Raw genomic sequence first — 27,187 nt, 5'->3', positions numbered from 1 at the left:
TTTCGGCTGGGCTCGGCTCCCCCCGCCAAACCTCGGGTCCTTCCGCCCGACCTCGGCCGTTTCCTCACCTCTTCGGCTCTTTACGCCCATCCTCGGTTCCCTCCGCGTGTCTCCGCCGCTCCTCGGCTCAGTGGTTCCGTTCGGCTCTCTCCGCCTGGTTTCGGATGACGGTTGCTCTCTGAGGTCTTGTTGCCTTTAGCTTTGGAGGGAACTGGTGGTCCCTTGCTAGGGCTTCTGTCACCTCTACTGTTGGATGCAGATTGTGAGTATCACTTGCTGGGGCTCCATAATCTCTAATCTTGGGAGGTGGACTGGGGGATCTCTTGCAGTGGCTTCCATCATCTGTAGTTTTGGGGGATTAGTTCAATGTGTTTTTAAAAGCATATTATTTTGAGAAAGTTTAGACTTACACAAAAGTTGTAAAACTATACAGGGTTCTTTTATACAGTCAATATTCATTATATTTCCTTACATTTTTTACTGCTGATAATTATCGCTAACGTTATGTGTCTCCACATGAATTCTTTTGTTTCAGCCTGAAGAGCTTTCTTTAGTGTTTCTTGAAGTACAGTTCCATTTTTGATTAATTCTTTCAGCTTTTGTTTTTTTAAACCCCCTTTGAAAAACATCTTTAATTAGTCTGCATTTTTGAAGAATATTTTTCTTAGGTCTCAGAATCTTAGATGGGTAGGGTTTTTTTCTTTTTCCATGAAACACTTTAGATGTCAGATGTCATTCGTTGTTTTCTTCTTTTTTTTTTTAAGGTGAATGCTTTATTTATTTTTGTGTGTGTGTGAGGAAGATCAGCCCTGAGCTGACATCCATGCCAATCCTCCTCTTTTTGCTGAGGAAGACTGGCCCTGGGCTAACATCTGTGCCCATCTTCCTCCACTTTATGTGGGACGGCACCACAGCATGGCTTGACAAGTGGTGCATCGGTGCGCGCCCGGGTTCCGAACCTGGGCCGCCAGCAGCGGGGCGCGGGCACTTATCTGCTATGCCACGGGGCCAGCCGCTCATCGTCTTCTTGTTCTATAGTTTCTTTTGAAAAGTTATGGGTCTTATTGTTGCTCTTTTGAAAGCAATGTGTCCTTTTCCTTTGGTTGTTTTAAAGATTTGCAGTTTGTCTTTCATTGTCTACAATTGTCCATGTTTCCTCCCTTTTCTTCATAGTTATTTTGAAGTGCTTGTCTGCTAACTCCAATCTCTGCATTGTCTCTGGGTCTGCTTCTATTGATTTATATATTCATAATAGAGAAGGTTTTCCTGCTGCTCTACATGTCTAGTAACCTTTCATTGTATGCTGGATCTTGTGCACAATACCCCGTAGAGGCTCTTAATCGTGTTACATTCCTCTAAAGATTAGGTTTTGTCAGGGCAGGCAATTGTACTACTAATGGATCACCTAGAACCTATGATGGCTGGGTTTTAGCCTCTAAAAGGACAGATTTATTTCAGTTTTTTCAAAGGGTGAAGTCCTTACTCTTAGTGTGACATTTTTAGGGTCATAATGGGAACCCAGGGTTTTTTATCAAGGTCATTCCACTCCAGATGAATCTGAAAACCAAGCTCCAACTCCTGGGATGTGTGACCTCTGAAATTTCTGCCCAATATTCAGTTTTCAGTGGTTTTCTCTTCTAAATCTCCTAGAGTCTTTCCCTTCATATGCACAGCTTAGGTGTTATTCAGGGACCTGAAGGGGATTCTTAGGCATATTTTGTGGGCTGCCTCTTTGTGAATTTTATTTTCTCTTGGAATATGCTTCAAAGGTGTTTCAGGATCAGGTTGTATTTTACCTACCCCAGCCCTGGCATCAACCATTTCTCGAAAGAGCCCTGGTTCCTTCTTTTTCCTTTTTGTTTAGAAGAGTACTTTAGAAACCAAGATTTGAGTGATAGGTGTTCTCATTGCTACTGGAGTATAATTGCTTCTAGGCCTTCTGAGCCGATAGGCCTTGGAAATGTATGAATGTATACTATCCTCTACATACACACATTGTCTATCTATGTCTGTCTGTCTGTCTGTCTATCTATCTATCTCTATCTATCTATCTATCTATCTATCTATCTATCTATCTATCTATCTATCTATCTATCTTTCTGTCTTTCCTTCCTTCTAACCATCCATCCATCCATCCATTCATCAAAAGCATGAATTCATACTGATGCTTCCAATTTTAATCCAGCACCCAGTGTTCATTCTAGTCTTCTCTCTTCCCTTGTTTGTTACATCTTTCTTTGACAGTGAGAAACTGGCTCTCATGATCTACAATATATTAACTTAGCTGTTCAGCCCTAGTACATAAATAAAGTAGTTTAAGAATTGCTAACCCATACCCTTCTGAGAAACAAATTTATGAACTAGGCTCCAGGATTTCTGGTCAGTTCTTTTTGTATCCAGCCTTACAGTATCTGGTCTCAACACAGTTTTCCAAAGTAAATTTCATTTCCTTCTCATACCCTTCATTATGGTTATTTCATTTGTAATACAATTAGGTTCATTTTATATAGCTTCTATTCCATTTTACATTCCCTCCACTAGCTGGTGGATTAAATTTTTTTTTTTTTAACCTACAGTAATATCCACTCTGTGATGTACAATTCTATGGGTTTTGGCAAATGCATAGAGTCGTGTATGCATCTACACCATCATGACTGAGCATGATACACACGTGAACACATTCATGATAGAACAATTCCATCATTCCAAAGTTCTATTGTGCTGCCCCTTTGTAGTCATTCCCCTCTCTTACTCCTTATCCCAGGAAACCATTGATTAATTGTCCTTCCCTACTGTTTTGCTTTTTCTCAGATGTCATACAATGGAATCATACAATAAAATGCCTTTAGTCTCTGGCTTCTTACACTTAGCAAAATGATTCTAATTTAAATTGAGGTATAAGTTACATGCAGTGCAACATACAGACCTAACATGTAAAATTCAATGCATTCGACAAATGCATATACCTGTGTAACCTACACTCCTATCAAGATGTAGAATACTCTCCTCATCCCATCAAGTCCCTTCATGTCCTCTCAGCCAGTCCCTACTTCTGCACCACCTCTTGCCACAACCTGCGCTTAGATGCAACTGCTATTCTGTTTTTTTTTCTATCACAAATTATTTTTTGCCTGTTATTGAAATTCGTACAGTATTTGCTCTTTTTGTGTGTGGCTTATTTGGTCAGTATAATCCTACAATGAACTTTAATTAATTCATAATAAAAGATGATATATAATGTTTACTATATACCAGGGTGCCTCATAAGTGCTTTACATATATTAACTGATTGAATCCCTAATACAAGTCTACAGAGTAGGCACTCTCATTGTTCTCGTTTTACTGATGAAGAAACCTTGGCACAATAAGTTTGTCGCTGGCTTGAGGTAACCATGTCTAAAGGAGAGAACTGAGACTGGACAGAACAAGAGACTGAACTGCAGTAGGTTAAAAATGGAGACAACAGTTGATCCCATAGAGAGCATCAAGCGTGTCTCAAATTGAGGCAAAGGAAGTAGGCCATTGTACCCCCCACATGAACCAGTCATTGGAAATGGGCTGCCATTGGGAGTGGTCATAATCTTAGGTGTGGCACTTTCCTTTGGCCCAAGGAAATTCCCAGAGAGGGTGGCAGCACGAGCCCTTAAAACACTTCTGGCAGCTACAAGAGTGAGTGACTTAGGCCCAAAAGAATCTTGGAAAGATACCACTGTCTCCATGATGGTCCATCACTTATGCCCCTCAGATGCACTTGCTTCTTAAAGCCAGTACACGCAGTGTTCTGGTTGGTCATGCTGACTGGGAAACTCACAAGAGGAAGATCAGTGGGACAAATTACAGGCAGCTCTCAACAGCAGCTTTTGTTGGTGCTGCAGTTGACACTTACCATCCCACTCCTCCTACTCTCCCATTTAGATTGACAAGCACCTCTGCTGGTCTAGGTGGTTTACCTGGAGGGATGATCCAGATGCTCATCCCTGAGGTGTCTGAGCACCTGGTCACCATGCCCTTCTCAGGATACAGCTGCTGCACTAATTTATCAACAAAATTGGGGCAAGAATATCAGAAGATATCCCGGTGGGCTACCTGAATGCCCAATGTCTTCTCTGTCCTGAGTATATAACAGAAGGCCCATGTCCTCTGGAAGAATTACCCATGCCAGAAGCCATGATGGCTTCTTTCCTTGTGCTGGCATCACAGGAGTCATAACATTCAATGGGATTCATCCTTTGTCTCCTGGTAGAAGTGTCCACCCTATAGGAACCAGGACCTTTATGTTAATTATCGTTTGCACTTTCCTCCCAAGAACGCCATAACCCATCTTACATGAAGAACACTTGTGGAGGCAACTATTTTAGACTACACATGGGAGTATCAATGCTTTGAGAGCACTCAGGATGCTACACTAGCTGATGCAATTCTTGGGCAGGGATATAACCTTCAACCGAGGTGACTGACAGGAGTAGATTCTCAGAAACAAAAGGAGTGAACAATTCTGGATATCTTCCATCTTCCCCAGCAAATCCACTTTCTCTCTCTTGCTGTACCCAGGAAGGTTAATCAAGATGATCTACATCAATGGGCTTCCTTGTCTCCTGGCTTTTGGCTGGGTGTGGCCAATGGGACATTAGCAAATGACATAAGCAAAGGCTTGAAAAACATTTGCTCATTGTTGGTACTTATCCTTCTCTGGCTGCCCCTGGGAATCCTGTGGCCGTCAATATGTAAATGAGTCTAGATAGACTGCACATCTCCATCACTCCAAGTGACTTCAAGTCAACCATCAGATATGTAAGCTCATCCTAGACCGTCCAATCCCAGCTGAGCCACCAACAGGTCCAGATCAAAATAACTGCCCAGATAATCCACAGAATATTGAGAAAAAATAAATTATTATTTTTATTTTAAGCCACCAAATTTTAAGACAATTTGTTATACAGCAGAAGCTAACTGATACATGATACTATTATTAAAATATGTCCTTTCATTATATGTTTAAATACCACAGATTTCTATTTCTTTATCCAATATTTTAGGCTGGAATAGTCCTCTCAAGATTCAGATTCTAAAAGAAAATCTGAGACCATATCATCTTTCATTGTACTTTCTCTCATCCTTCTTTTCAACCAGACATTTTTAACCGTATATATTAAGAATAACTGTACTAATTCTGAGATATTGGATATTCTTCTGTGTTGTCATCCACCACTGTTTTGCACTGGGGATTTTTACTTTTAATTTTAGCCCCATAATCCATTTGGACTGATTTACTTGTGAATAATGTTAGTTTATGGCCCAGTGTTTTATTTTGAAAGTGGATATCTTATTGTCTATAAAACAACTACCGTACCATTTTGAAAGCTGGTTTTAAGTACATTTATTCTGAATAATGCTTGGAAAACTGAATTCTTTGAAACACTAATTCTTTTCATTCATAAATATAGTTTGTCTCTCCATTTAATTAGAGCCTTATGTCACTTGGTATATCTTTATAATCTTCTTCGTGTAACTTATATAACTTATAACTTCATATTGAATAGATCCAACTATTTTAAATGCTTATTTTAAATAATTCATTGCTCCAAAAGCTAGAAAAATTATTTACATGTTTAAACTAGTTGTTGCTAATACAACAGTAGTTTTGATTTTCATATAGTTATCTAGTATTGTTTCACATTACTCAACTTAATTACTAGTTCTAAATTTTATGTTATTTCCCACTAAAATATTAGATTTTTCTCTTCTTCTCTAATATTATTTATCTCTTATTCTTTCTATTCTCATTTTTCCATGACTGGGCTCTCCAGTGCCACACTGAATCACAATAATGTTTGCCAATAGCATTTTCCTCAGCTTAAGCATAGTTTAAACACCAGATAAATTCCTTGTCAGGGCAGAGCAGACATCTAAGAGAGGGACAGTAAAAATATGAAGAGGAATCATTTCTGCCTAGAAGTCAACAGACTTCTCTCTCTTGGTTATTTGGTGCTAAGACATGACAATGTGGTCAGCTGAGAATTAGAGAATCCTACCTAGTCTCAAGAATTAATCATGGTCAAATCTCTTCACCTCTTTAGACCTCGGTTTCTTCATCTGTAATATAAAGAGTTTGAAAAGTGTTTTGAGTTCTAAACTTCTATGATTTCAAGGTACCCTTTACCCAGATGCACTTGGCAAAACCAGAGTGAATTTTTAGTTATCTTCTTCTCCATCAACATTATTATCCACGTCATCACTTAGAGACACAGTAAGTGTCTACTTTCGCATGACACTGATCAAATTAAGTTCCATTTCAGATCACTGCTTATAAGGATAGCAAATCAATAGCTAATTGTTTAGAGAGAAGTATAGTATTAGCACCTGCTGGAACCAGCAGACCGTAGGCTAAAAGGTCTTTCTTTTGTAGTGAGACTGTGCAAACATTCCCTAATGAGACACAACACAATTCTTGTGTACTTAGCAGGATATAAAAGGGAGCTTTGAATCCATGGTTATGAGCAAATAAGAACACGAGTTTTCAAAGTTAACTAATGATGCTGTTTGCCCAGAATGGGGCTGTTCTCTGGTGTAAAAGAGCAGATGTACTTAAGGCCATTTTCATTCCTTCAACAAATATTAACTCATTGCCTACCACTTGCTGCAAGACAGCAGTGATCTACACTAAGAGCATTTATTCTAGTGGGGTGACACAGACCACAAACAAAAAGAGACATTTGAGGTGATCACTAAAGTTACATGTGCATCAATCTTCTTTCATTTTGGACTATTTTCACCCATTTCCTCTTTTCAAGCTTCTCCAGAGCTCTAAGCATGGACTTGAAAATCTAGAAAGCATGAAACCAAAATTCCTTCTTACATCACCACTCTTTCAAAGACATAGTGTTTATCATGTGAGTGTAAGCACTTCACAGAATGTATTATATCGTTGCTATGGTTGAGATTATGAGCAGACATAAAAGATGTCTCTAGGCCGGCCCTGTGGCTTGGTGGTTAAGTGCGCGCGCTGCGATGCTGGTGGCCCGGGTTCGGATCCCGGGTGCCCGGGTGCACATCGAGGCACCACTTCTCCGTTCATCCTGAGGCCGAGTCCCACATGCAGCAACTAGAAGGATGTGCAGCTACGACACACAACTATCCACTGGGGCTTTGGGGGGAAAAATAAAATAAATAAAATCTTTAAAAAAAAAAAAAGATGTCTCTAATACTAGGTTCCTATGGATCAACACTATTTCAGCACTTTCTTGAGAGGAAAGATGATGCTATGAAGGGAAAACAAAATATTACATGGAATTCACACTCAAAAATATGTTTCCATCCTAGTTGTGTTATTTAATGTGGGGTGACCTTGGGCAAGGCAGTTACTCCTTCAGAGGCAGCAGTAGTAACACCCTGAAAAGCATTCTGTAAGAATTAAATGAAACAATGTATCAGAAAGTGTTCTGTAAGTTGCAAAGCAATTACAGCCAGATTACAGGCCAGCCAGCAAAGCAATTTACTTCATCTTATTTTTCTCCTAATAGTATTTACCTCTCCAATCTTTTTTTATGCTACACAATCTTTCTAAACTTAGTTTTATCATTTATTCAACAATAATATGTCAAAAATGGTTGTATATTGGAAATTTCATATGATTCAACTTAATTAATAGGCGATCACAACAGTAAGTTTTATTATAATTATAGTGAAAATTTTCATGTTGCCTTACCAGGTGCAAGGCATGTTCTAGGCACCTGACATGTATTCACTCATTTAATCCTCACAACAATGTTTAGAGCAAACAATATTAACTCCCATTTTACCTACGAGGAATGTTAGAGGTTATGTAATTGTCCAAGGTCACAGAGCTGGTACTCAGGCAGTTTACCTCCAAAATCTGTTTTAGGAATTCACTAAAGGGTGTGGACCTGTCTTACATCCTGAAAGAACCCCCCTGGTTTCTGCTTGGTGAATGGACCAGAGAGGACTAAGTGAGGAAGCACGTGGCTACTGAAATGATCCAGGCAAGCAATTCTGAACTCAGTATATAACTTAGGAAAATTTGTCACACTTTGGTGATGGATAGGATGTGGAACAAGAGGAAAAGAGAGGAGTCAAGGATAACTATCAATACTTATTTTTTTTTTTGCCTGAGGAACTGGATAAATGAAAACATTTACTATGGTTTGTACACAAATATTTCATAGGGAATTTTGTCTGCAAGAATGCAAAGAGAGGGTACATCCTTGCACTATATCTTTGAACATAAGTGTCTAGGTAGAAACTTAACAAGGATGCCCTAAGGAAGGAGATGACAACATAATGCATCTAGAAGTAATACATCTATACCCACAGAGGAAAAAAAATGCTACATATTCAATAAAAATAATTAGAATTAGGCCAGACTAATTCAAAGATGTTCAAACCCTGAAGCAAAGTTCTCACCTCTCCTACCTCACAAGGGATACAGCTTTGGGTCATTCCAGTGACCCAGCGAGTCCCAGGTCCTGCTGTTGCCCAACCTGGAGGGGCTCCACAAAGTCCTTTGACTTATCATCATGAGGTTGAGGGGTAGGAGTGTGCTAGAGTTGAGAGGAGTGGGGCCAGGGAGGGGCACGATATATCTCAAAACGTTACCTGAGGCAGAGGCTCTCCTACTATTTTTCAGTTGAACTAGATGTTTAACTTCCTGTTGGTTCCAAGTCAGGTCATCAGGGGAGCACAGAGGGCTGCACCATGAGTGAACCGAGGCATGCACCGGAGGTGGTCTGAGATCAGCACTGAAAATGGAACACAGGCTTCCGAGTCGGAAGTGGAACCTGGCTCCCATCAGGGTTAAGTGTGGGGTGAGTGGCACCATCTGGGTTGGAGAATGTGCATGAGCCAGTGGTGGCAAGCAGCTGGTGTAGAGGGCTGAATGTAAGCAGGGAGAGGAGGGAATCTTTTGAGTCCCGGGAACCACCAGGCTGTACTTTGAACTGGTCTGAGGGCCCAATCCTAGTACGGTAAGATGAAAAATGAGACCAGACTTTGTGAATTTTTGTTTGGCTGATTGAGCCAAAATCTCTCTTGGAATGGACTGGTAGGTGGAGCTGGGACGAAGACAGGTCCCTACATATTGTCAGAAAATAGAAGATGAATGGCAAGACAGTGAAAAGGGGATGGAGAATGGAAGATGCACAAGCAAATAGGGAGGAGGGAAAAAGGGTTCCAAGAGACCAGACTAACCAATTGTCACTTGTCATTTCACTACAGTTTTGGCAACAGAAGCAACAGCTATTTCTTCAGAGTGAGGAACTCGGAGGACAGTTTAGTTATGTGGGAATAGTCTTGAAGCTACTTTTTACAGAGCATTTTATCTGCGATTGAGAAAAAGGTCACAATATTCTTATCATTAGTAAAGACTGGGGAAGGGTGACAGAAATTGTGAGAGTTCCACTCCCCCCACCAAGACACACATACATTCTATTTGGTGCTTCCACTGCATAGAAAATACCTTCAGGTATAACTGGTCACACGCATCATGAAACTATATTGGCAAACCCAGTTTCACAGATTTTTGTTATAGTGGTCATAGGAATGGATGGATTGGGTTATTTTTCTGTGCCTTGTTTTCATGAAATCAGCCATTAGTGCGTTTGTATTTGGCAATTTGTCCTGTTCAAGTGCCTTTCTCTTTCTACCTCCATCCCACCTTTTGGATCCTATGTGACCCTTACTTGATCTTATCTATCCAGAGCAATTACACATCATACTCAATGGTGAAAGTTTGAAAGGTTTTCCTCTAAGATCAGGAACAACATAAGGTTGCCCACTCTCACCACTCCTATTCAACATCATACTGAACATTCTAGCCAGAATAATCAGGCAAGGAAAAGAAAATAAAAGAAATCAGAATAGGAAAAGAAGTTAAATTGTTTCTATTTGCAGACAATATAATCTTACATATAGAATACCCCAAAAACTCCATCAAAAACAGATTTAATCAACAAATTCAGTAAAGTTGCAGGATACAAAATCAACATAATAATCAGTACCATTTCTGTACACTACACATTTCTCTGCCACGTTTCTGCCTTTTGGTGGGACACAATTCAACCTAAAACAATAGCCTTGCCCCAAGTCAGAGGAGGTGGTTTTGAGTGTGCGAGGCCATAAGTTTATGTGATGGTTGCAAAACCTGGAACTCCCTCCCTCAGCCATAGTGTCATTTATGTTTGTGTGTATTGGATGCATCTTGCAATTCCCAAGTCAGTAGTCATGTAATACCTTAATATATTTCATTTAGTCCAGTATGTCCAAAGTATTATGATATCAGCATGTAATCAATACAAAAATTATTAATGAGATGTTCTCATTTTTTTATACAAAGTCTTTGAAATCCATTGTGTATTTTACGCTCATGGCTCCTCACAATTTGGGCTACCCACATTATAAGTGCTCAATAGTGACATGGTGCCAATGACTACCAGATTGGAAAAAAAAATTAATAGATATTTTTTTAGAGCAGTTTTAGGTTTACAGAAAAATTGTACTGAAAGTACAGAGAGTTCCCATATACTTCCACCTCCCTACACATACACAGTTTCCTCTGTTAGTAGCATCTTGCATTAGTGTGGTATATTTTCTATAATTGATGAACCAATATTGATAACATTATTAACTAAAGTCCATAGTTTACGGTAGGGTTCACTCTTTCTGTTGTACATTCTTTGGGTTTTGACAAATGTATCCCATGCCGACTATTACAGTATCATACCGAATAATTGTTTTGCTGCCATAAAAATCCCCTGTGCTCCAGGACCATATAGATCTACAGATGTGACCCTTGTCATTGATGTTTGAGGTAGTGGGGAATATAGGGGTGCTTTCCAGCTAGTATCTTCTGCTTTAGGGTGAGAAAATAAAGGAATTTCCCACATAGTACCTTGTTCTCACAACAGCATAAATAATGAAGGAAACCAGTGTTGAAGGGGTGGAAGCAGATCATCACAACGTATTGAGCCCTGGGATTAACACGGTTAAAAGAACTGAGGAAGAGGAAAGGACATCAATTTTTAAGAATCAAAAATTTAGCTTTATTTCTGCATTGATCTTGAGCTATAGATTTGGAATTTTCTGAATTCAGCCTGACTATGCTTCCCCAGGCAGGGACACAGGGGTATGTGGCTGTTTCTGCACACATGATTGGTGTGCAGCTCTGCATGGGTCACACACAGAATGTTCTGTGGCTGCCCTGGGCCTTGGATGTGTGAGGCTGTCCCCTATTTTTGACTTTGAAGGGCATGATGCTGGAATGTTCTTGTCTGTGCCCTGACTGGCATGGGCCCTCTCTGACCCTTTCCCCTTACACCTGAAATTGGCTCCTCTGATTCAGTTCCTTTGCATCATCACAAATGGTGTTGATGCAGATGACTTGTTGACACGGGCTTGGGACCTAATAGGCCCAAGAGGAGGTGATCCCTGGGGCCTTGCTATCCATGGACATGAATGAGATCATAGCACCTGGGGCTGGAGAGGATGATCTTCAAACACGTTTTCCAATTTATGTTTTTCACCTGGACACAGGACCTCAGATGCAGTGCCCCAGAGCAGAAAGGGGTCTGGACGTCTCCAGAGGAGAGGAAGAGACTTTGCTGAAAGGAGTCGGTGGGGCATTAGAGTTGCTTCTCCAGTCCACATCATGTATATGTGTGTATAGATACGTCATATATGTATATACCTGGTTAGGCTGCAGGTCCCACCTCCACTTCTCCCACCCCACACTTCACACAGACTCAGAGATTTGCAGACACTTCTAAGATATTCCTTTTGACTTTTATCTTCCTGTTCCTGCAGTTTCCTCACTTTGTGTGCAGTTTGGCTGATCCCAACTGCTTCTTGAGAATGAAACCCAGTGTATACAAGGATGGAGACATGGTTGTTGGTGCATTTTCCCCCCTTTATACATTTTTCTCATGTAGTGGGATCAATAAGCCTAGGAAGGATGTCATTTTCCAGCAGTGAGTGCCTCTTTATTTATTTATTTTCTGCTTTATTAGTATGATGAATGATGCCTAGGCGATCTGTGGATGGATAGACCAAGGTGCTCTGTATTAGCTGTCCTGTCTTTCCCCCCTGCACCCCACCTCCCCAAAACTGTTCATAATTAATTTTGTCTCTTCCCACTGACTTTATTGTTTCTTTCAAAGTGGGGAAGAGACTTTTTAGGTTTTATGCTTTTCTTCCTTTTAATTTCCCATTTTCAGGGCTGGAAGCTTAGTGAGACAGCACTCTCCCCCGATGTACTCCACCGTCTCTGCCCTCCTCCTGCCTTGGCTGCCACAGCCTTGGCTCAAGTGATGTCCCTTAGAAACACAATCCATTGGCAGGAGTTCAATGCAAAGAAGCTACAGAAAAGTGTCCCTTCCACAAAGTCAAGGGTCTGCTAATGTCTCTTTGGTCATGCATATAATTCCTAATGTCACTACAGGGAGGCCCCTGCTATCTCTGCCCCACCTGCATGGACAGACTTCTTCCTGTGGACATCCGGTTACTCTTTGAAACCTCTTCATATTGTTATTTCACAGTGGGGTGTCCCATGCCTCCCAGGGCTGCAAGCCAGGCTGAGAGCAACAGATCAATAATCTGTGAGATGTAACCCCCACAATCTGATTCTGACTCCCTCGGGCACTTGCACGACCTCCGTTTTTGGATCTTGCCAATGTCAGTTCTGCATCCTAAGGTCTAATGAATCGATTGAGGAGGCAGAGTTTCAGGGGATTCCAGCAGAGGGCCTGTGCTCGTGTGAGGAGAGGGGATTTCTCTGAAGACAGTGACTGCTGACGTCCCCAGGAGAGGCTGGAGGCTCCGCTTTTGCCTGCAGTAGCTGCACACATTTGGGAATGTCATGGCAGGTTTAGGAATTGGGGCTGCTTCTCTGCTCCAGAAGGTGTCTGCCCCTATCTTGTATTCTTTTTTATCTCTAAATGTTTCTCCGCTTTTCTTTTTATTCTTTAATGCTTCCTACATTTACCTATTTTTTTTTTAATTCTATAATTTCCCATTATGTACTTGCTGTCTTGTTATCAATGTGTTTAAGGTCCACACGGTCATTCTCAGGGACACTGCTGATTGTTGTTTCTTAGCCAGTGTCAGGACTGCAGGATCTGGGGCTGTTGAGTCAGGGAAGCTCTGACCTGATCTCCTGGGGGCAGAAGGCAAGTTCAACTCACATGTCCCCACAGCTTCAGGCACCCGGATGGTGGATGGAGAGTGTTTCTCGCTGCAGGACGAGAGGCTAAATGGTGCTCTTCTTGTCCTCTGCTCTCCACTCACCCCAGCTCAGAGGACCTTGTCCCCGGGCAGGTCGGCTCTCTCCAGACATGTGCACTGGAGACTCTGTCTATGTTAAAAGAACATACTTGCAGTTACAGGAGGTTTTCATGTCCAAGCGGACTTTTCCACTAGGCACAGGGGAACCAGTGCCCACAAGGCTTTAGGGGCCCAGGAGAATGTTTTAATTTCATCTAAAATCAGAAGAAAAAAATAACTTTAAGGACAAAGAAAAGTCTTTTAATATACAAGATTAAGATATTTGTCTTTATAACAACACAGTCATAAGATATGTTTTAGTATTTTTGAGAGAGAAAGAACCTCACAAAGGCAAAAGTGTCTCAGGCCCAAGAAAATCATAATGTGGTCCTCATCATACATTTTATTGTTCTGCTTGTAAATATGAACACATTACAAAATTGGAGTTATCTGTCACCGTTCCTCTTTAACCTATTTTTACATAAAATATCATAAATATGTTTCTATATGAGTAAATATCTACTTATCCTTGACTAATGACTGTGCTTAAGTAATGATCCTACGGCCCTTAACCAAAGATAATTATTTTGCCTATAAATTATTTGTCATATCCTCGAGGCTAGCATAATATTAATCTAACAGAAATTTGGGAGTTTTTATTTGGTTTCTAATATTTGTTACTATACGTAGGAACATAATGGGCAAACTCATAGACACATATTCTCACTCTACTCTGCTTCAATTCTTAGGAGTAAAATGACTAAGTGCAACATTAGGTATATTTTAAAGGCCTTTTAGATATATTGCCAAAGAACTTTCCACATATGTACTACTTGATATTTCCATAAGCGTGAAGGGAAATATGTATTTCCTTCATGGTTTTCTTTTAATACTTGGCCAATTTGATGTGTGAAAATAGTATCTCATTGATTATATTTGTATTTCCCTTGTTAATGTTGGATCGCTCATTTTTATGTGTTTGTTGCTCAATAAGAATATATTCTTTGATGAGTTACCTTCTATGGCTTTTGCCATTTTCTATTCAACTGTAGGCCTTTTCATTTTTAAAGAACATTTTACATATTGAGGACAAAATGATTTGGTTGTTAACTATTCTGAAAATGTGTTACCATGTTGCTGCTTGTTTTAAATATTTTTCTGTATGGCGTGTTTAAAATAGAAAAGAACATGAACTTTCATGTAGAGTAAACTCTAATCATCTTTTGACTTGTTTTTCCTTCCTTTTGCCATGCCTTCGCAATCTACAATTTTATATAGATATCTGTTAATTCTAGCACTTTATTTTTCTCTATAAATTTGTTAGACTGTGCAATTTATTTACCTCAGATGTGAAGTAGATTAACTCAGTTTTATATTCCACAATGGTTTATATTCACCATTAATTGAATAATTCATTATCTCTACTGATTTTCAATACAGCTATGTGATGCATGAAATATTTATATTTACACAGAGTCATCTCTCTATCACCTGGTCTGTCCTGTTGATATATCTATATCTTCCAGTGCTCTTACCACTGTGCTTTAAGATATGAAGTTAAGTTAATAATTGTAATGATTGTTTCTGGAAAAACACATTCTCCTCTTAATATTCTGAACTATTTTCACTAGTTTCCTGAACTTCCCATGCTTTCAGAAAATGTCTACAGTAATTTTGCCATTACCTCAAAAAAATTTCCTTCCAAATTTTAATTTGAATTGTATTATTCTGATAGCACTTTTTCAAGAATGTTGACATCACACAATATTGTTTAAATGCTTTTACATTTCTTAGTAGAGATTTATAATTTTGTCCACAACTGCCATTACAATTTTTCTTGTCTATTGCTGTATTATAAATAGGTTATGCAAATGCTTTTGTGTTATTAATGTTATATTGAAAAGCTGCTGACAGTTGCATATTTATTTAGTACTTGGTTGAGGACTGTACTTCTCCCTTGGTTATAAGACCTTTCTGCCAGTTATTTTATTGCATTATCTAATAAGTTAGGAATTCAATTAAGATGCTCAAGGGGCCAGCCCCGTGGCTTAGCGGTTAAGTGCGCGTGCTCCACTACTGGCGGCCGGGGTTTGGATCCACTGGCGGCCGGGGTTCCGATCCCGGGCACGCACTGACTCACTGCTTCTCGGGCCATGCTGAGGCGGCATCCCACATACAGCAACTAGAAGGATGTGCGACTATGGCATACAACTGTCTACTGGGGCTTTGAGGAAAAAAAAAGGAGGAAGATTTGCCATAGATGTTAGCTCAGAGCCGGTCTTCCTCAGCAAAAAGAGGAGGATTAGCATGGATGTTAGCTCAGGGCTGATCTTCCTCGGAAAAAAAAAAAAAGATGCTCAATAATCCTGGTTCTAACGGAAATTATTGTATTTTCCCGGTTTTAATGGGCATGCACTTTAAAGCATCTTTATCCCACAACTCTCAAGGGAGACGACACACTATATAGGCATCCATGGCTCATAGTGTTGGTACCTTCGTATCTGCTGGCGGGAGAATCCCAGGCTGTGCAGAGCAGCGCCCAGGTGGAGGGTGGTCCTCTGTGCCTGCCCCTCTTCCACTTGCAGTTGTGACTCGTCTTTGTTTTAAGCAAGGTCTAGATTTTGACATGAGAGGGTGTTTTCTTCAGTTTTAGTTATTTAAAAAAAACATGTTAAGGAAGTGTCCTCCAAAAACAATATGTCCCATCAGAAATGGATGCTGAATTTCATCAAACGCTTTATATACTTCAATGAGCATATTGTTTTTCTCCTGGCAGAAATGTGCAGACATTAAATATGAGGATATTAAAAGATTATCTAATTTTCTAATAGTCTATTGATGATTATTCCTTGCTCATAATTTCCTTTTGGTGCTGGTAACAGGCTCATGTTAACTTATAAATAATGGAGATGTTTCTTCTTATTCTATATTCTGCAAGAGTTTCTAGTAGAGTAAACATCTTTCCTTAAGTTTTAGAAACAACTAATCTGTAAAGGCACCCAGCCCTGCGGTATATTAGGAATTTCATTTCTTAGAAACTCTTGAAACCATATAGCAGCATTTGTAGAATTTTCTCTCCATTTCATCTTTGAGCGAGTTTGGGTAATTACATTTTCATTAAGAAAGCAACACTTTCACTGAGATCCCAAAAGATATCTCCATGTGGAGATGCACAATATTCTCATGATGGTTATAAAATTTCCTCTGTGACTTTCCTCTTGATCCCATTTTCTCACCTAATGTCGTTGATGTTTGTCTTCCTCAAATTATTTTTCTCTGTCACCCTTGTCTGAATGACGTCTGTTTTATTGATCTCTCCAAAGACTCAGATCGACTGAATAATTTTCTTCTGAAGTTCCTTTATGTTTGTTTATACTCTTATCTCTGCCTCAATCTCTTCTTCTAAATTATTTTATATTTATTTTCTTTCTCTTTTCCTCTGGTTTTGGGTTGAGAGCTTAATTCGTATGCTTTTTTTCTTCATTTTTGTTTACTACTCAAAAAATTTAAGGCTCAGATGTTTTCTCTCAGAACAGACATTTTTCTTCTCTTCTTCCTTTCTCTCTCCTGTCTCTCCTGGTCTCCTTGCTGCTCCTTTATAATCATTGGTTTGATTTCTTCTTTGACCAAAGTGTTATTCATGAGAGTGATTAGTGGTTTATAAATTGTGTGATTTGTTTATGATATGTTGGCAGTTAATGAGCATTTTTGTGTGCATGTTGTTTAATGAACTGGGTTTCAAATCTAGCTATTCATCTGATGAGCTACTGAGTCAGAATCTCTTCTGATGGCTTCAGGAATTGATTATGATGTAGAACTTGCTTGGTGGATGAGGATAGGACCTAATTTTATAATAATATACTTTCACTGCTTTTAGAGTAGAAAATTTGAGATTTACATGTAGACACGTGTGTGTGTGTGTGCAAGAGCCAAAAATATTTAATAATAAATCAAGATTAAAATATACATGATTCTTCTATTGACTTTTTGGACAAAGACTAAGAGAGTTATGTTGGATTCTCATGCTGTGATTATAGTTTCAGTTTACTTCATATTTCTAAAATCTTTTTTTTGTGTATATGATACTGTTATTGAGTATATGCTGTTGAATCTCTAATCGCCTTCCTATTCCTTAATACTTATTGCCTACAGATATGTGTGTGTCAGCATATACATTCCTGTATAATAGTTTCATATTAATTGTGGTTTTACTTTTGTGAGCATTTCTATGGAATATCATTGAAAATCCCCTTTATTTCAGTATCTTTGTTCAATGTTAATTTCCAATGTCTTCCTGGAATGACATAGAGTAACATTCAATATTGAAAAACTGATTTCAGTAACTTAAATACAGGATAACATATATGTATCTTTATCCTGTGGTTCTATTTTTAACTTTGTACTTGGCTTTTTTTCATTTTTCTTAGTTTCATTCTATTTAAAATAATTTTCCTTATTAAACTGTTCTTCACCAGGTTGGATGTATATATATCTGTTTTGAATTCTATTTTAGAATATGTTTAATTTAAAAAATAAGAGGAACTCAGAATCTGAAGTCTGACCTCGACTCCTCTATGTTAGATGAAAAATATAATAGTCTCTTACTTCTTTCCTTTCTCCCCAAATCCAGTTTATCTAGGTATAAATTGAGCTCTTTGGGTAATGTCAGCCTCATAAAATGAGTTAGAAAGCATCCCCAACTCTTCAATTTTTTGAAAGAGTTTGACAAGGATAGGCATGAAATCCCTTTTGAATGTTTGGTAGAATTCACCAGAGAAGCCATCTGGTCCTGGACTTTTGTTTTTTAAGATATTTTTGATGACTGTTTCAATCTCTTTACTTGTGATTGGTCTATTCCAATTCTCTATTTCTTCTTGATTTACTTTTGGGAGGTTGTATCATCTAGGAATTTACCCATTTCTTCTAGGTTATCCAATTCATTGACATATAGCTTCTCATAGTATTCTCTTATAATTCTTTGTATTCCTGTGGTTTCTGTTGTAATTTCTCCTCTTTCATTTCTGATTGTATTGATTTGAGCCTTCTCTCTTTTGTTCTTAGTGAGTCTGGCTAAGGGTTTGTCAATTTTGCTTATCTTCTCAGAGAACCAATTCTTAGTTTCATTGATTCTTTCTATTGTTCTTTTAGTGTGTATTTCATTTATTTCTGCTCTGATTTTTATTATTTCCTTCCTTCTACTGACTTTGGACTCTGTTCTCCTTTTCCTAGTTCTTTTAGGTATAGTGTAAGGTTGTTTATTTGAGATTTTTCTTGTTTCTTAAGGTAGGCCTGTTTTGCTATAAACTCCTTCTTAGTACTGCTTTTGCTGCATCCTATAAGTTTTGGTATGTTGTGTTTTCATTTTCATTTGTTTCCAGGTTTTTTTTGATTTCTCTTTTGATTTCTTCATTGATCCAATAGTTGTTCAGAAGCATGCTGTTTAGTCTCCACATATCTGTGACATTTCCAGGTTTTTCCATGAACTTGATCAACAAACACATAGGTAAGGGGAACAGTTTCATGGTTACCAGAGGAGAAAGGGCGGGGCGATGGTGAAAGCATTAAAGAGGCACATCTGTATGCTGACAGATAAAAACTAGTCTATTGGTGATGAACAAAATGCAGTCTATACAGAAACTGAAATATAATAATATGCACCTGAAATATTCACAATGTTGTAAGCCAATATGACCTCAATAAAATAATTTACATTAACCAAAAGAATTCATAATTGTCATTAAAAAATTTGAACTCTTTGTTCCAGATGCTATTAAATTTTGTGTGCCTCCGTTAAAGTAGTTTGTATTTTGCACTTTTTAAAACCACATTAACACAAAGTATTTGGACAAGTTTTACATCTTTTCCATGTTTGTTTCATTGGTATGGTGCTTTTTTTTCCCTAAACCAGTGGTCCTCAAACTTTATTATGTATCAGAATCATCTGGAGGGCTTTTAAAACACAAAATGATTGCTGGACCCCACTCCAGACATTCAGAATCAGTAGGCTTGGGGTGGGGCCCTCTGATTAGCATCTCCACCTTGTCAGTGGAATCCTCCCTCTTTTTTTCATTTCACAGGCTGTAAAATCTGTATCCTGGAGTGAAGTCTCACCCTACCCAATCCTTTTATTTTTCACAGGTGTTATGTCACAATAAACTTCTTGTACTCCTGACTCCATCTCAGCAGTTAGAGGACCCAACTGACACAATACATTCTTCATTTTTACTCAGAAATTGGGTGCTGTATTTTCAAGAAGGACACACCATCTGCAAAAAGTATAGTGTGGATGTCATTCTCTGCTATTTAGGGGTGTCAATTCGTTTTCATAACACCTACATGATTCTTCTTCCTCATTCTCAGCATTTCATGCTATGCTCCTATATTGGATATATATGGGGCATTTACAAATGCTGCACACTCTCCCTCCTTAAAATTTAATTGTTCATATCACACCTGAACTAAGTTGAACTAAATTAGGCCACATCATGGCTTGTCACATGACCGTCAGTGTATGTGATGTATGTGTGCACCTCACAGAAACTGAATGTTCCCTGGAGTGTGCCTCTCAATGATTCTTCTCCTAGTATTTGATTACATATGTTCTAAATGCACATTCCTAGTTTCAGTTAAATATACAAAAACCATAGAAATATTACAGGCTGTAAAATTTTCTGTATCCTAACCTTATTTTGTGAACTAGCCTGTAAATTATTTCTACGCCACAAGCTCATCCATTTAATTTGAAAATTTATTTTCTTTTCAACTAAAAGAAAGAATTTATATTAAAAGAAATAAATGCAAAGGGGTATCCAAAAGAATGAATTCCTGGATTACGGAGAACTAGATACCATACAGGGGTTTCCTTCCAAGAACAACAAGATAATTCATAAAATATGATTTTAATTGCATTCTTGTGTTTTCTTGAAGTAAGAGAAACCTCAAAGGACAAAAGAAGAAATTACAAGCACTTAAAAAATTTGGATGTACCCAGTGATCAAAGGCCAGTACCTTCCTGTAATGAAAGGACTTATATTTGAGTCACCAGCACCTTAAGAGAATAATCTGGGATCCCAGATTAGTTCTGAGTCACAGAAAATAAAATAAAGTCACTCAGCTTGGCGTCACCCAAAATGACTGGGAACATAAGTCAGAGACATTCTTCTCTGAAGGAAAGAATCCTACGCTAATATCTTATGTTCTCCACATATTAAAATCATACGAAAAGGAGCTCATAATCAAAGATCATCAAACACATAAGGAAACACATGATATTGTTGATTAATAGTCATCAAAATATGACAAATAAAACTTAAAATAAAACAATAGATTTAGAACCCTATAACTTCAACTATCAGATTTACCAACTTCAAAATATAAAATAAATATGTATAAACTGTTTACAAAAAATGGAATCACAAAACAAAAATCAAACAGGAGACTCTAAAAAATGATCCTACATATTTGGCAAAGAACCTTATAAAATTTTTAGAGATGAATAATACATAACCGTTGAGATTTAAAATTCCATAGAGGAGTGATAGAGAAGAAGGGAGAATAAAGAACTATGTTTGAATTCTGAAGGAAACACAGGATACACCACAGAAAGACAAGGAACTAGAAAATGTGTAAGATAAGTTATATATGGGGGGGATAATGAGATTAAAGAAAAAGCAGAAATAAAATACTGTACAGCAAAAACAAGTAAGTCATAAGGGGACATCTGAGAGTTAAAGGGTCCATGAATTTCTCAGGGAATCAGTAATTATGTCCACTTCAGACAGGGTGGACTGGTGATAAATAGAAATAGAGAATGCAACTCTCACTCTAATAAATAAGATACAATGAAATATGGAGAGCAAGTATAAATAAATACATTTTAAAGAGAAATAAAGTAAAAAAAATATGGACAAATAAAAATAAAATTACAGATAGTGGGAGCAAAAGAAGTATATAAAAATCACAAAAACTGTAAATGAAATAAAATTTCTAGTTAAATACAAATAATTGTCAAATTGGATGGGAAAGTAACAAATTTATCTAATCCTCTTTACAAGACGTGTGAAAACCAAAGAACATATGAACAATTAGGAAGTCAAGATGTGGGAGAACATATAAAGATACACTACACAAATACCATTCAAAGTCAATCCAGGGTAGCTATAACGATATCAGATAAAATAGGTAAAGATAAGATGCATCATTAGGAATCAAGTAGTCAATTCACAGTGATATAAAAGTTCAACTCATCACAAAGCTATAGTACCTGTGATCTTATACATTCTATCATGTTAAGATAATATAGCCTCAAATAGAAAAGGAAGGAGTAAGAAGAGGAGGGATAGGAAGAGGAGGAGAGGAAGAAGAAGAAAAAGACAGAGGAGGAAGTGCAGAAGGAGGAGGAGGAGGAGGAAAAAATAAAAAAATTACCATTATAGTCAAGAATTTCAATTCTTTCTCAGACAAATAATAACATATATCTAATAATAGAATATTTGAAAACTATATTAGCATGTCTGATCTATTGTACACACATAGATCCCTATACCCCAAAACTGAAGAATGTCTATTCTTCTCAAGCACACAGGGAGCATTAACAAGCAGTGAGCATGAGCTAGGCTGTTAATCAAGTCTCAACGTATAGAACATTTGGAATAAGTACAAGGGACTACTCTGTTTTATTCTTGATGGAATTACAGATCCCAGGCAATATAAATGCAAAGAATTTTCTCTGGCCTCGGAGATTTTCTGTGCACAAGTCTGTAGAGAAGATGAAGACAATAGAGGCTATTTGGAATAGGTACTTCTAAAGATGTTAATTATTAATATTAACATTATTTTTATATTTTTAAAATAAGAAGTGGATAATAATTTTTTAAACTTTACAATGCTGTGTCTCTTACGTTCCTGTGTTTCCAGTTTTCAGTCCTTTATACTTCTTCCAAATGTTCCTGGATTGTGATGATTCTTCCCTCTTCGGATCTCTGAAGTTTCACCTTCGTTTCCTGAGTTTTGATGGTGGCAGACACAGAAGTCTGAGGGGTCAGAAGTTTAGGCAATTTGATTGCCAGCCTTCTGCTGCACCATTCTCAACCCACATATGTCATGCTTCTCTGCTTGTCCCATACCCTTGAGTTGGAATTACCTTTCCTGCCCAGGGCTATCTCAAATCTCATGTTAATCTTGTTGCTCTTCTATGAAGAATTTAATGATGTGCTCATATGAACAAGCATTTTGGTCCTGAACCAAAGAATCATTTACAAAACGCTCTCTGAATGTGATCTGCTTTTCTACTCATTGCACTTGCCGTCATAAAATTAACACTTTTGTCCATGTGTGTGGAATTCAGCAAGGACATTCCAGAGCCTAAGTTATGTTATTTGCTTTAGCTATAAATTATAAGGCTTCAGAAGAGTCAAGATAGAGGCTTCTTGAGTTGCCATAAACAAAATGAGTTGACTGGGCATTCTCCCTTAATTAAGTCATTGCGTTCACTTTGAAGAATAATGGTTTGAGACTTTTCCCTAAGGATCTCTATCCCTCCATGCGGGTTTCAGTACAAGAACTACCAGTATGTTCTTGCTTTGGTTTTTGCCATTGAGGAGATCAACAAGAAGCGCCATATTTTACTCAACATGTCTCTGGGATTTGATGTCTATAATGCCCTGCCCAGTGAACAGAAGGCACTGGAGAGTTCCCCGATTTGGCTCTCAGGGCTGGGCAAGGACATTCCTAATTACCACTGTAGGAGAGAGAGCAAGTCTGTAGCAGTGCTTCCAGGAACAACAGGGGCAATTTCTGCCCAGATTGGAACACTGCTGACACTCTACAAATTTCCACAGGTAAGGATGGGCAGGATGGGGAGAGACAAAACCGTGTGTCATTTGGTGCCATTCTCAGGTGCCTAAAAAGAATGAAAGGAAAAGACTGGGTTTATGCATCTCTCAAAGGATGTGATCTCAAAGGGTAAGTGTACAGAGTCTTGGTGGGGTGTGCACGTTTCCTTTGTTTGAAGTAGAGAGGAGGATGAAGGAGAAGGAGACAAGGGAATTTCCTGGAACTCTGAGTCTGATCAGTTATTTTATAGAAAGCTTCAGGGAGTGGTAGATGACTGGATAGTGAAATGAGTAAATTTCCCCTTCTACCACTTCCAGGTGTTGCTGAATATTGTTTAAGACTGAGTGTGCTTTTTGCCAATCCTCTTCTTCATGTGGCTTCCAACTGTCTTTTCCCTTGAGCTTAGCTATGGTCCCTTTGATCCCATCTTGAATGATGATGACCAGTTTCTATGTTTCTATCGGATGGCCCCCAGGGACACATCTCTGGCCCTTGGCATGGTCTCTTTGCTGCTTCATTTCAGTGGGACCTGGTAGGGCTGGTCATCTCAGAAGACAAGAAAGGTGTTCAATTTCTCTCAGACTTGAGAGGAGAGATGGACAAGAATGGAATCTGTGCAGCCTTTGTGCAAATGATCCCTGTCACTGGAAGTTCATATACCTCAAGGAACTTTCAATATCATTTGCAGATCAAGGAATCATCAGTGAAAGTGGTTATCGTTTATTGTGATGCTGACTCTCTAATAAGCTTGAGCTTTTCTAAATAGATGTTTTTAGAGATATGGAAAGCCTGGGTCACAACATCACAGTGAGATTTTACCACCAGTCCAAGAGCATTCATACTTGACTCATTGCATGGGACTCTCATTTTTTCACACCACCATGGTGAGATCACTGGTTTTGAAACTTTTATCCAGACAGTTAACCCTTCCAAATATCCAGAAGGCATTTACCTTAATAAGTTTTGGGCCATCTCTTTTGATTGCAAGTTTTCTGAGTCTGACTGTAAAACATTGGAGAATTGTCCAACTAATGCCTCCTTGGGGAGGTTGCCTTGGCATCGTTTAGATGTGGCCATGACAGAAGGGAGTTACAACGTGTACGATGCTGTGTATGCTGTGGCCTGGACCCTTCATGAGATGCCTCTCCTACAAGTAGAAATGCAACCAACAGGAAGTGTGGAAGGGCTGGTGATTTCTCCCTGGCAGGTAATGTCTCTTCCGTTTAATAGCATGTCCTGTCATAAATGTGACTTCCTGATGGGATTCCATAGTGCTCAAACCAAGTAGTTAGGAGTCTTTCTCCAAAAGCACAGGAGGTTCTGTACTTGTTTCCTTCTCCAGAAGGCAAATCTAGTCCTGGGTAGTAATGGTCATCAAGAAGAATGTGCTAGCTTCAAGGAGAAAGTGCTCTTTGAGTCAATATCAATGCTTTGTGTTACAAAGGATCCCAACATCCTGCCTGCCTAATGTTTTCAATAGGGCATATGCAGCCTTTTCTCATGAAACTCCTCAATGACAACAGGAAGAGAACTAGTCCTTTAAGTGCTATATGGAAAAGTATAGTAAATAATTTACATAAAAGATATCATTTAATTCTGAAACCACTTTATGTATTTCTAAGGTCATTTTGCAGATTGATGCCCTGGGAAAATTCAGATAGTGAATGGGTGTGGATAGATTTGTCTGTGCAGTTGAGATTAGCCTGATTTCCACACCCACTAATTGTCTTGGTCTGCTTATCTTCAGGCATCTTCTCTTGAAACTAACTGATACTTTAGAAACATTATAATATTTTAGTTCTCCATATATTTTCATTTGTTTTGCTTCATTGGATGCTTATAAGAAATTCACATTATGATCTGGAATTATAGACAATGAAGGGTTTTCCCCCATTCAAGTTTTCCATCTTTGACACCAGGATACACTTCATCACAAGACGATTCATCTCTTTTCCCCATCTCTACACCCCTTTCTGAGGAACATAGAATTTAACAATGCCACTGGTGACTCAGTGAATTTGGCTGAAGAAAGAAAATCAGATGCAGAGTATACCATGCTCAACTTTTGGAATTTTCCAGAAGGTCTTGGACTTACAGTGAAAGTAGGAGAGTATTCCCCCACATGCTCCATGTGGTCAAGAATTGTCTTTATCTGAGGAGGTGATAGACTGGGCTGCGGGAATTCCTGAGGTGGGTTGGACTCAATCATAATGCTTTACACTATACATAAATAAGCAAAATCTTGTTTGGGGGGTTTTGTGCCCCCTCAGAGCTTCATAAAGGGCCACATATGGGCATTTAACAACTGACTTCCAGCTTAATGAGTTTTCTCAATTACCATTTATCCAGTGGATGGAAATAGAACACATTTATTCAACTATGTGTTTCTATTTGTATATTTGTATATTTTATACCATACAATAAACATGGCATCCAATCAATGAATTGGATTTAGGTATTTAAAAATCAAAAAAATCAAATTTGTTAAAGGCCCAATACTCTAAAACACTGTAGTTATTGGAAAATTAAGTAAATATCACAGCCTTTACCAACAGATATCTGATTTTCTCCAGACTCTGCACTCTGTATGCAGTGAGAGTTGGGGTCCTGGATTTAGGGAGAGCCCTAAGAGAGAAAGGCTGTCTGTTGTTCTGACTGCACTCTCTGCCCTGAGCATGAGATTTCCACTGAGACAGGTGAGTGTATGCCTTACAGAGACATTCCCCACCTCTCTGTTATGTCTGCTATTCAGCCAAGGAATGGAGAGGTTCTGGATGAGGGCTGTAGTGTCAAAATGCTTCCTTTTTCCATTTAGTAAATAACAAATCTTCTTAGGTTATATTACATGGGTAAATGTTATTCATATGTGTTTTATAGATTATATAACATTCTTAAAACTCTGATATCTCCTAGTTATAAAACATTATATGTCAGAAATAATCAAATTTCTTTGTCAATTGCCATATTTAAGTCTTTTGTCATTTACTGACTGTTATTGTTTTACTCTGGTGCTTTTCAAATGTTTCAGAGATTCCTGGAAAGGTCTTTGACACTTACTCTAGAATACATCTTTCTGATAAACTTTCAGGTCATAAAACTAAACTGGGTAAGAAATTACAGAACTCTAATGGAGAAACTGATGGCTTCATGCAACTGCTAACAAAAGATCAAGATCAAGAGTTGATTGAGTTGACTCTTGTGGGTTCAGAAACTGGCTTCAACCATTAACCTTTGTTTTTCTTTTGTTTTCATAGAAATGCCTCTTTTTAGATACCTGATTTCTTGCCCATAGGCCTAACTTTGGGAGCCTACCTACATCACCACCTCCTGAAATGTATTTAACTGGACTGACCTATTGCCAGGACTAAGAGACCGGTCAGTGTTCAGTGAGATGGAACAATCTACCAACTCAGCTTCTGGACTGTGAAACTTCTTGAAGTTTCAATGGCAGAAATGTAGGGGATCAAAATGTGACACCACAAAATGTGTCTCTTTGGTTTGATTATTTTTAAGAACAAAAGACTCAGAAACTTTGATCTTCCCCCCTACGCAGCAGGAAGTAACTAGAGTGGCCATCACTCTATTTCCTTCAAGATTGAGGAATGTACAAAGAAAAGAGGGAATTGAAACAGCACATAAAACATTGAGCAGCAGAAATTAGTTTTGCTACCTTAACACAGGTTATTGATTAATAAAATCTTGCTCAATAACAGAGATGGCATTACACATATGCCAGGTGGGAACCCATAGCACTAGGATGACCCTGGAACGAAGAATCTTCAGAAATGTTGCCACTGGAGCCCTTTACAAAGTGAAAAGTCCTTCAGTAAGGAAAATCTGGCTTCCAGCAGCCCAAGTAGCTTGATTACCATAAATGGACTGACTCGAGGCAAGCCAATCAGCTTAGATGGGCCCAACTATAGCTTAGTAGCCCCTAACTCCTTTCATTTTATCTGTTTGGAACAGAGGAAGGATATTCTCTTGAATTCACTCGATCCTTTTGATGGGAAGTGACCCTATAAAAATTTGTCTACTTATAAACATTTTTTGTTTTTAGCAGAAGAGGGATTCTACTCTACTCACT

General features: G+C 38.5%; 1 protein-coding gene and 1 long non-coding RNA gene across 2 annotated transcripts in view; both read left to right on the top strand.

The window, feature by feature from the left end:
• The window catches only part of LOC147911341 (ral guanine nucleotide dissociation stimulator-like), a 235,968-nt gene that overhangs the window by 18,912 nt on the left and 189,869 nt on the right, over positions 1–27,187 (top strand). The gene's annotated exons all lie outside the window — the stretch shown is intronic.
• Positions 64–11,766, top strand: LOC147911346 (uncharacterized). Its single transcript, XR_015551238.1, has 4 exons — positions 64–262; positions 7,883–8,000; positions 8,684–8,822; positions 11,545–11,766. It is a non-coding gene; the product is annotated as an uncharacterized LOC147911346 (long non-coding RNA).

The sequence above is a fragment of the Ceratotherium simum genome, unplaced genomic scaffold, assembly GCF_057802395.1.
Source record: "Ceratotherium simum simum isolate JZ-2026a unplaced genomic scaffold, ASM5780239v1 HiC_scaffold_43, whole genome shotgun sequence".
NCBI classification, from domain to species: domain Eukaryota; kingdom Metazoa; phylum Chordata; class Mammalia; order Perissodactyla; family Rhinocerotidae; genus Ceratotherium; species Ceratotherium simum.
The sequence above is the reverse complement of the archived record's forward strand: the minus strand, read 5'-3'. Positions and strand labels throughout refer to the sequence as shown.